The sequence below is a fragment of the Oreochromis niloticus genome, linkage group LG22, assembly GCF_001858045.2.
Source record: "Oreochromis niloticus isolate F11D_XX linkage group LG22, O_niloticus_UMD_NMBU, whole genome shotgun sequence".
In the NCBI taxonomy this organism is placed as follows: domain Eukaryota; kingdom Metazoa; phylum Chordata; class Actinopteri; order Cichliformes; family Cichlidae; genus Oreochromis; species Oreochromis niloticus.
In genome coordinates this window covers 21,623,881-21,635,922 of record NC_031985.2, presented here as the reverse complement: position 1 = coordinate 21,635,922, position 12,042 = coordinate 21,623,881, and positions in this window count along the sequence as shown.

Genomic DNA, 12,042 nt, shown 5'->3' with positions numbered 1-12,042 from the left:
TACATAATTTTTGTCACTTTGGCTCCACCACCAGCAAAGATGCATAAATACTTTGCTGGTTTTTTTCTTTCGTGTTTTTTTTTTTTTTTTAACAATTCGATCCAAAAACACACACATCCAGAAACACAGAGTAAATGATTCGCTTAAGAAAATAACTGCAAAAAAAGGAAAAGAAAAACACTAACTCAGCCATCCTCACAATCCTACACTGCCCTCTCAATAAAATGTGGTAGACTCTAATACTACCTTGCCTAGTTGTCATAAGACAGCTGCAGAGTTCTGACATGTTAATTTCATCCGTGAGTTGACCTCCAGCTAATTATCCTTCAACTCTATAAACACTAGTAGCACCAGTTAACACCAATTAATGGTCACTAATCATTGCCAGATGCTGCACCTTGAGTAATTTGCCTACACTTGCACTTACAATTTCACACATTCATATGATTCTGAATGTCCCCTGCACTGACAATTAACCACGATTTGTGCGCCACTATTTCTTGCATGCTTACTATTATATATATACAAATCTACACAGGGATAAAATCCCATTATGATAAAGCTTAAATGTTTTCAGTAACATCACAATCGTCATATTATATATATTCTGGAGTGTTTGTTCAGAATGGAAGCACATAAACATAAGCCAGGTCCAACTTGCAATGTGCAACATCTATACAAATACACGTAATGTTGAAATGCATGCATTGTTAAAATCCTACATGCAGAGAGGGACAAGGTTGATGCCAGAGCATGTGAACTCGGCGACACTTTTAGCAAAATAGTGGATTTTGCTATTTCATGAAAAAGAAGACAGGATACATCTTGGAGCTCAAAATATCTTTTCATTTCTTTTCGTTTTGCAGTTTTCAAGTTAGATTGGGCTAAAGAATTGCGGGGGTGGAGCCTGTGTGCTTCAAAAATTAGTGCCGTCCGCCCTCACTTATATCATAGTTGCCAGGATCGCAGCTTGACCTGCGGTAATTTACCGGTGTGTCGGTGTTGAGCTTGTATTATCAACAAACTGCATGACTTAATTTTAGTAGTAGTTGTGTATCAGTAGGATTCAGCTGAGAACGGCACAGTGAACTTTTTGAACTGGCCCCCAGGGCCTATCTTTAATGGCGATGCTAGAGGGAGAATAACACAAAGGCATTACGCATTAGGAAAATAAATCTTAACGGATCCCAACACAAAATAATTTCTGAGCACCAAATAATTAAAAGCTATATTCGCTCCCTCAGTTCTGTCTGCTCCAACATTATTCTTGATTTGCTGCTTCATTGTTTGTATTGATTAGTCGAGTGCGCACTGTTTGCTCTCTTGCCTGCCAACTGTACTGTTGCCAAGGGAAAGCGTGAACAAACCTCTGCCAGCATCAGCCTCCTCCAGCAACAGCTGTGCCACATATGCTGCCGATCAATATAAACAAACATGGCCCCCCTGCACCAGGGATAAGGATTGACAGGTATGATTCATCTTCTGTGCCACTGGTGGGAGGTGCGAGTAATAATAAGGAGAGATAGATCTTTTCCCATTGCGGTACGGCCACTGGGGTTAGTAGGGGTAGGTCAGAGAGATCATTCGCCCCCCAAGGTAACTGGCAGGGTTCCCCTCATAACCCCTCGCAGTTTTGCTGAGGATTAGAGCAGCGTGAATCCACCAGGGCTGTAATTTGCAGCGTTCTGTACACAGAGTGAGCAGCAAAGATGAATGTGGAACAGGCATGGATCATTGGTGCTGTGCCAGTCGCACTGCAACTGAGCATATTTAACAAAGACAGTGGGGAAGATCACAGTATCCGAGTGATTCATAACACTCTGCTATTTAATAAATACTTTGTAAGCTGCACCATTTCAGCATATGATCGTCTCATCAAGCGATTTGGGTTTGATGCATCTCACTCTCAAAAATAATGATGAAATTTCTATGCAAGCGCCATTTAAGGATTTTGATCATTGCACTGTGGTCCTTTGTGACTACATGACAGGAGTTCAGCGGCTTGTACATCACGTATGCCATTCTCTCAGGGGCACAGCTGAAAACACGGGCCATGGAGGACAATAGCTCCATAGAGTGGGTATGACGTCCCCTTGATGAAGAGTAATGGCTTGAAACAATATTTCCCCAAGGAGTAGAATTGAAATCTGAACACTGTGATATGGTTTCATCGCCATGCAATTTGGAGATGTCAGATCAGTTTTGCTGGGGCCAGTGTTGTATGATGGAGCAAAGCACAACCACAGGAGGAATGGGTAATATACAGACAGCAATGCTTTTATATGGGCTGCACAAAGCCTGCAATATCTCACGGTGAAGGGTAAATAAATATGGTATCTGAGAAAGGCATCCAGTTGCAAGTCAATCATTTTAATGTAAATGTTCTCTAGTTGATGTTGTTTCAAAGAATTCATTGACACGTGGTGTGTTTGGTCAAAATAGTGATAGCGTCCTGGAGAACAACAGGTTGGGGTTAGGTTTAACGTCATTCATTTTTCAATATATACATTTCTGTTCATAAGTCTTGAGCTGCCCTTCATGTCTTTATAGTTTTCTAGGAAAATGGGAAATAGGTGCTGCAACGTAGTAAAATGTGCAACCATACATAAATTTCATAATTCAAATGAGCTTGAAAGTCAATATTTGGTATGACCACCTTTATTCTTCAAAACACCCTGAACTCTCTTAGGAAAGAGTAATCTTCAGGAGCTCTCCAGGCTTCATGAAGGGCATTCAAAGCTCTTCTTTAGAGGTCGCCTTTTGTTCTGTTCTCTGTCAATATGATCCCACACTTCTTCAATAATGTTGAGGTCCAGGCTCTGGGGAGGCCAGTCCATGACTGATGACTGATACTTGCCTGATACTTTTACTGCACCGGCAGTGTGTTTGAGTTCATGGTCATGCTGAAAAATTGTTGCTAATCAAACATGTTGCAAATCAAGCACTTGCAGATGGTTTTGCATGATGGATCAAAATACATATTTTTATTTTTTGTGTCATAACTAGGGATGGGTACCGGTATCGGCATTGGTTCTGACATAAACGGTAGTAACCAGACCGAAAAGCAGCTCACATTTCGGTGCTTTATTTCGGTGCTTTTTTTTTCTTGAGATGTCATACACTTTGGATTCTAGCCAATCATTTTACCTTTCCAAGGATAGTAGGCGGGCCCAGGTACCTATGTTCTTTTAGAGCAGAGGTACAGATTAAAAATGCCCAAGGCAAAGCGGTCAAAAGTCTGGCTGTACTTCACAGCAAAAGATGCAAACTCAGCAGCCTGCAACAAGTGCTTTAAGGTGATACTGTGCAAAGGAGGTAACACCTCGAATCTGATGAAACACCTGGCGACGCATAGCGTTTTTTTTAAAAGCCGTATTTCATAGCTTCCTGCAAGACCTCACACCGAGCAGCACATCTACTGCGGGTGTGGTGCCTGTTATCGGACCCGGAGTTAGCAACATCCCCCAAGAACCCGAAGAGGAGAGTCCTGGCCCCTAGCCCTGACAGTGTAGCAGAAATGATGACGGATGATGATGGCAGCAGCAGCCGCTCTTCTCTGGGCGAGTAGCTTATTGTTGTTCGTGTGTCATTTACATTGAGTAGGCTAACCACGTTATTAAATTAATGCATGTAAGGTGAACTAGCAAACACCGTCGTAGTTACATGCGGCTGTCTTCTTGTTTGATAGAGCAGAAAAGGCTAACATTGTTATCTTTTTACAAAAAAAACAGCTAAACATGAGAGGTTTTAGGACAAAGTTTGTGTTTTCCATTGTTTAAGCACCGGTTCCAACCAAAGGAGGCATGTTCTATCAACAGAAAAGGCTAACTTGGTTATCATTTTGCAGAAGAAAAGAGACTGCTAAAAATAAAAACATAAGAGGTTTTTGGACAAAGTTTGTGTTCTCCATTCTTTAAGCACCGGTTCGAGCACCATTTAAGCACCGGCACCTTTTCAAAAGTACCGGTTTGGCACCGGTATCGGATAAAACCTAATCCTAGTCATAACCCACTGTCAAAGTTAAATGTGTTATCTTTGACGCTTTCTTAGATTCAGCTAAACTAACGCAAACAAATAACATGTTTTGTGACATTCTGCTAGCCACAAAGTGCCTAAAGATGCAATTAAAACATGTTTTTTTTCTTAGTTTCACTGGTCCTTTTAACCTTTTTATAAACTCAAGTAACTCATAGGTCACAGTATAGGTAAAAATATATACACTTAAGAGGTGGCTCAAAAACTTTGCACAGTACTGGAGAAGCATAAAATATTCTAGCTGAAAATGTGACCATATTCCACCTTTGTCGGTAACTTTTTTCAGTACATCTAAATTGTTTATTTTTAATTTCAAGTTCTCACATGTCTCCTAATTTGTCAAAGTAAATATTTTAACAAATATAAAACAGCCGTCTCCACTTGAGCTCATTCGCAACCACAAAAATAAACCGTTTACATTTAATATCCAACAACCAAAATTCCAACCAAGAAGGCAATGAAAAAAGTTGACACTTTGAAACACAGTGTCTCCTTAAACTAAAGCTACTGGAAAAAAATTAATAATAAAATGTCTTCAATCAGTGTTACTGATATCGAGCTACTTAATAATCAGGTTTGATATTTAGATAAGGGTTGATTGGTGCATTTAAATCAGGCCCATTGTGTGGTGTAGTCATTAACAAGACCACAGCTCTGTTGGAAGCCTCCATCACGCAGGCTGTCAAAAGTCACTGCTGACAGTTTCCTCTGGCAGCTTCTATACTTCACACATCGACGTCACCGCGAGTTACAGCAGCAGGGGATGAAGTCAGGTCAAGGCGATGCGCAGCGTTAAATTAACCGATGGGCTCAAACACTCATCTTACTGGCAGACTGAAAAAATTTAAGTCAGGCGAAGTAGCAATCATTGCTTTAAGAACTAGAAATCTCAGAAGAAACATGCTTTAATGGTAAACCACCGACTTCAAAACAAGCATCGAAACTGAATGCTGCTGCGTCTGGAGTCAAGACCATGGCAACAGCCTTTTTCTTGCTTTTCTATGACTAGAGCTGCACAGCTGTGCAGATAGTTTATTTGTTTACTTTATTTACCAGTCAATTACATTTTAATGTGACTTGCCTAATGTCCACATTCTGTCTTCAGATGTGGTATATGTAATGACTGTGATAGATAAAAGACAGTTTAATTATACTAGACCCTAATTGTGTGCATGCAAAGCCTCTATTACAGCAGCCTTGAATCTATACCATCATTGAGTGGGAATGAGCATAATTTGAAGTCTTTGTCTGATTGCAGATATCAGAGCTTCTTAGAAATGCGATGGCAAATGTTGCCTGTGAGGCCGCTAACAGTGACAACATTGGTAGAAATTTAAAATAGCAAACGTGCCGAAGCTTGACGACTGGTGTTGGGCAGAAGGACGGGGCAAAAAAATTGATGAAGATGATGCAACATACATTTTTACTACAGCAACAGCTGCTCTCCTTTATTTATCTATGGCATACACAGCATCCGCCCACACAGTTATCTTTCTGTCCTGCGCACAATCAATGTAGTAAAAAGTTGTTAAGGGGCAATAGAATATTCTAGTCGCTCCTCTCAGTCGCTGTGGTGTTGTTTTAGTCCCAGTGTGATGCCATTCATTACTGCCCTGTCAGAGCTCTCACGACTCGAGGCTCAACAACTAATTGAGATGACATTTTCAAATACACTCAGTGCTATGAGCCACCAGCAGTAACAGCCACACACGGAGCCCTATATACTCCAACGGTGATATAAAACCTTTATTAGAGGTTATGTCAACAAAAGTCACCTCCTGGTGCAGAAGCAACATTATTTTCCACTATTTTCTCTTCATTATTTTTGGAATTTGGGTGGTGTTGGTGGGGGTTGAGGGCTCTTCATTTTAGGTGCCCTTTTGATCCTGCGCTGAGAAAAAATCAGACCTTATTTGAAATGAAGGTTAAAAAGTAGAAAATGAGGAAATAGGAGTGAAACACGGAGAAGATTAATTTGTTTTTCCCTAATAATTGCACCATTATTACGAGTTTTCGTGAGAAATCCCTGGACTGTGTCAGAACTGTGTTTTCTTTAGTGATGCAACAGCTCGAGCTACACCTTCAAAGTTTAAAACAAGGAATTTGTATCATTTATTTTGGTTTTATTATTTACTCTGTGAGACTGTGAATAATACACCAGAAATTAAAATTTAACAATGGATTTTGTACTTGTAGAAATCTGGATTTATTCAGACTATTGCATTTTATTAGTTGTCTGCCTGCTAATAACCTTTACATATGTCTTTAATTTCTCATTTGAATTCTAATATCTGTTGATAGTTAGCATATATTCCTGTTGTGTGTATTTATTTTATGCTTTCTTAGATGTCTAATTTTATCCTAATTATATCAATAGCAAATTAAATACTCATTTATACTGGAAAAAATTACTGACCAAAAAGTAAAGTTTTAGTGTTTTTCTTATAAATCAATATTTTTTAACAGAAATGTTTTGGACAGAATTTTGTTGGTAAAACATTTCATGTTCCCTGCTCTGCTGCTAACATTTACAATTCACATTTCTTTTCTAGCAGGATATATACACAAGGTCCACCTCCCTATTTTGCCGTGAGCACTGCTTACAGTAGTGTATCTACTGAGTAGTGTATCCGTACGCCTGCTCCACAGTGTAACAGTTGCAAGCTGACACAAAACACTCTGTGTTCACGCTGCAGTGTTCTTAGCTTGTGTGGTCAGAAAGAGAAAAGACAACAGGACACAAAACATGCCTGGTTTTAATTGTAATATTTTTAAATTAAAAGTAAAAAAGAAAAACCCAAAACATATTACGTCAGTCCTGAAGAATGAATAAAATTACATCAGGATAATGTGGCTTTACATTTTAGATGAACATTTTTCTTTCCTTTTTTAGACCTTGATCTGTTGATGCAGAATGTCATTAGCAACAGCAGAATCTCTGCTTTCTATTGTCGGTGAAATTTGGATTCACTTATTTTGTGAAGAAAATACATGATTAGAAAACGTATCTATCTATTTATGCTTTTTATGACCAAGAATATCCAGCCATCCAATTCAGCATCACTGGACTAAGAATACCAATCAATACAATTATTTTAACTCAAATTAACTGAAGCTCATATATTCATTTTACCATTCTGTGCACTTGTGATGGTGACGTTTTTCTGCAGCATTATTTTCAGAACCAGTGTTGCATTTCGCTGTTGTTACTTTTTAAATTATCTTTAGAGATTTTTATGACCTTTCCCCTTCTTAGCATGTCTGACTGGACTAGAGAGTGCTCAGTTGGTCCACTTTTCACAGAAGCATCAAATAACATGTCAGAACACAATTTTTAATATGAACATGCTCAGAGTGTGAAGCATAAAATCTGGGTATCTGTTAACTGACTGGGGTTTTAGGTTTTGTAAAGCCAGCTAACATGAAAAAAGCAAGGCTGTGTTAAACCTGCTTTGTAGCGCAGCCCTCAGATGTCCGAGTCAACATTTCTTAGTATTTAGCTTTCGATAGAAGTTAATTTTCCAGCATAGCTCCAGCTGACATTGTAGAGCAGTGTTTAAGCGTTCCACAGTGAATCACACTGTCCATATTAATATGCAGGTTCAACAGTTTGGAAAAAAGTGCGATTAGCCACTAGAGAAAGTTTCACTGGTGAACACGCAGCTCGAATTAGCAGCAAGACAACATCAAGTTCAAATCACGTTTAAACGAATATTAGCAACAAAATCACAAGCAGTACCAAACATCTTGGATGAAATATTGTGCGCATACCTGAACACTCGAACACACACACACACACACACACACACACACACACACGCAGATGGTGAATTATTAATATATACACCCTGAATCGCATACGTTGTTGGATTCATCAGTGATGTGAAGACCCAGTAGACTTCCATCTGTGCTGCAGCCTGATGCTTTTACATGTTGCAGGAAAGTCTAAACTCTGGATCTGGAAAAGTCCTCAGTCTTTCTTCACTGGTACACTGGTGATCACAGTGTTATGGCAGTCCATGCCCTGGAACACTGGCCGAGATATAATTTTGTCCTCAGGAGAAAATATTATCACACATTATCATATACTGTCAATTAACTTTAAATTAGGCTTATCATCAATTAATTTAGCTGCTAACTAACACACACAGTTCACAACCACAGTCATTTACTTTGTAAAATAAGGTTTCCAGAGCTGCAGCAGACTGACTTGTAGCATCCTCCTTCAAGCTTTTGTCTTCTTGATCGTTCTTAATAGGAGTGTCGTTGTCCTTCGCTATCAAGTTTTCCCCTAGCAAAATGCCCGCAATTACGTGTATAACCGCTGTGCCGATAAGATTACTGTCTTTATCTAGGAGGATCAAAAATATACCAACAGTTCGTTTTGCGGGGAAATTATTTTATTTATTAGTGGATTGTGCACGGCTCACCGTAAAACCAGAACAAACCAGTTTTCAGATTATTTAATAAGAGCAACCAGGAGTCACATCTTTTACTTTGTTGTTTGCATTTTTTCTCAGCCAGAAACAATGGGAAAACATTAATGACTGAGGGTGCTGAATAATGATTTGATTAAAACAGAGACATGTGCGCACACACATAAATGCACCGCCACTGTGTCCTCAAAACCTGAGAGACATCGCACATGAAAGGTGCTCGACATCAGAGGGAGTCAAATTGGCCTTGGCTGGGAGGATTGGTCCAATCAACCTCCAACCGTATAATTAGTAATTAGATTGGGATTAGAGTCAACTCTGAGTGGTGGAGCGTGGCCAATTCAAATCAGCATATGAAATGTGATTAAATTAATAAGAGAAAAATTGAAATATTAATGTCCTCTTTTTCCTCTGGGTCTCAGTTTGATTGGTTTGAACTTTGGTTAATTATGGACTCACGTAGAGTAAAAACATTGTGGACTATTTCTTATTAAAGTTTGTTTTATTGCTGCAAATTAACATACCCTCAAAATTCAACATCCAAATAGGCCCATGCGCTAATCGTCTTTTAATTAAAAATGACACCAGAAAACACAAAACAGTCAATGACAATGCAAAAATATTATTTTGAGTTTTATGGATTGTCATTTAGTTGTGTGTATCATTTGTTTGTTTGTGTGATAAAGGGGTACACACATCCTGACTGTGACTCTTCTGTTTTTCTTTTCTGGTCCTTTCTGTGTCTCTTTCTGCTCTTGTGTGTTACATGCAGTGCCAGATTTGTCAGCACGCTTTGAATATCAAGGGGAAATCTTTTGTTAAGAAAGGTTAATAACATAAAAAATAGCAATACACAAATAAATAAATACCAAGCTCACTTATCTGAAAAGAATATGAAGTTGCCCAACCAGTTCAAAAACCCATCTCAAGCACAAAAAAATCTCTCTCCAGCTGATTATTTGGAGGAAGCAGCACAGTGAAACTGGAGCCCCTGAGGGTCTGTCCTTCCTTGAGACTGTCTAACTGGCCTTACCTTGAATGTTCGCACTTCAGTTTCCTGAAGTTTTTTTTCTTCCTGAGTGGAGGAGGTCAGGGTAGATTTCATGGTCTAACAGCCGTGGAAATAGAAGTCGGTGGCGCTGCGCAAATAGACGTGGCGATTTGGATTTAAGTAGCTGCAGATAATTTACAATCAGCTCCTTTTCACTCCTCCGGTAACAATTGTGTCAAGAGAGTGACCATTTGTGTCAAAAGTTTCCTGCATGATTAGTGCTTAGGCATTAAAAGGATTAATTCTTAACAATAAGCCTGTCATTATGATCCGGATTTTTTAAAAAGATTTAATAAGCATGGCGATCAAAAGGGTTCTTAGGGAAGGGTGACAACCATTCATTTAGTACGGACCTCCTTACCTATTAAGATCTCATTTAAAATTTGTCCGAATTCCATTATTTAAACTTACACTGTTCACTTTAGTAGGCCAAGAACAAATGCATTTGAGACTGTTTCTTTGGGAACCTCGAAGATGTATCCTCAGTTTTCCAGAGTAAAGAGGTTTACTAATTCATCCCATGACTTGCAGATTCATTATATATGGATGTAAACCTGTGTGAAGCGTTGTGGCATGAGTTTTTGAGCATGTATAAAAGATTTCACTCCAACAAGCCATGTAAGAAGGCAAGATGTTAAATATTGAAGAGACAGCAAAGCTCCGGTGCAGGTGTTTTGTGTTGTTTTATCTTGTGTTGCATTGTAGTAATAGGGAAACGCCAGGTGTGTTTTACAGAAATCTATCATCTTTAATACTTTGATGTTAGGATAGGCAAATAGGAAAAGGAGAGAGAGAGCAATGGTGGCAAACAGACAGAGACTGAGACGATTCCATGTTGTGAAAATGTGCGAGTAATTGTTTTCCCTGTTTGTCTCCTCTGGTTGGCATCTGGACAAGCTTCCTCACCCAGGGTACCTACATCACCTGGCTAACCTCCAACCACAAACAACTCAAATCAAATTTAGAAAACAAAGAGGAACTTTTATCATGTTTTAAAGTCCTGGATTGAATTGAATAAGATTATTTCCTGATAGCATTTCCATTCATTACTTTAGTGTCTTTTTTCAGCAATCTCATCAGCATCATTTGCAAAAAAAAAAAACAATTGTACAGATAAAATGTTGCAATGTGTACTTTTTTTAGGTACATGTGTTTCACTGCTTGCAAATATATCAGTCACATGGTGGGAACTTAAAGTAGATACGGTCAAGACGAGCATCACAATGGAGATGAAGCATCACTTAAGTGCCTTTGAATGTGTTTTGGTTGTTGGAACCAGACAGTAGTTTCACAAACTACTCATTTACTTTCAAACACAACCATCTCTAGGGTTTAAGGAGAATGGCCCCAAAAAGAGAAAATATCCCATAAGTGACAGTCTGGCCAGAGGAGAATGGCCAGACTGCTTCTAGCTGATGGGAAGTAACAGGTATAATCACTGGTTACAACCAAAGGATGCAGAACAGTATCTTTAAATACAAAACACACTGAACGTTAAATATACTCACCAATACTGGATAATAGAAGACTGGAAAAGCATTACTTGGTCTGATGAGTCTCGAGTCTTCTGGTGCAACATTCGGATGGTAAGGTCAGAATTTAGTGCGAACAGCATGAAAGCAGGGATCCATCCTCTCTTGTTTCAACAGTTCAAGCTGCTGGTGGTGTAATCGTGAGGGGGATAGGTTCTTGGCACATTTTATTTAAACATGAGGGCATACCTGAGAATTGTTGCTGACTGTGTCCATGCCTTTATGGACATAGCCTAACATCTTCCGATGGCTGCTTCAGGCAGGATAGCACACAAAAGCCAAATCATCTCAAGCTGGTTTCTTGAACGTGACAGTGAGTTCACTGTACTCAAATGGCCGCTAAGGTCCCGAGTTCTCAGTCCAATAGAGCACCCAACCTTTGGGTGTGGTGGAATGGGAGCTTTGACTCCTGGATGTGCCTCCAACAAATCTGCAGCAACTGTGTGATGCTATCATGTCACTGTGGACCAAAATCTGTGAAGAACGTTTCCAACTATTTCTCAGTTTGCAACGTAAAAGTTAATAATATGCAATATGTAATAAACCTATAAAGACTAGAGGGGCCTTTTCTTAATTCATCATATCTAATTTTGATGCTTTAGATATGTCTTGCCAAAAACACTTCTTGATGCATTCTTAGTCCAAGCACATTTTTTATTCATGTTTAAAGATGGCCATTATGTAAAATCATTATCATTTTTTTCCACAAAATTGTGACTTTCAAATTCAAATGCAATGGGCTTTCCCCCCAAAACACTTATTTCCATCAGGCACTCATCAGTTATTCAAAACAACAACAAAAAAAGTACTTTATGATTTTTCTTTTTAAACATATGAAATTTCAGTGCTTTTGGTGGCTTGATCACAATATCAGAAGATGCATGTCATTTTCATTTAAAAAGATAAGAGCATTTTTGCCAGCCCGTTTTACACTACATTTATTGAAAGAGAATGATTCTTGGCAGAGGCATCTATTATGTTTTATTAA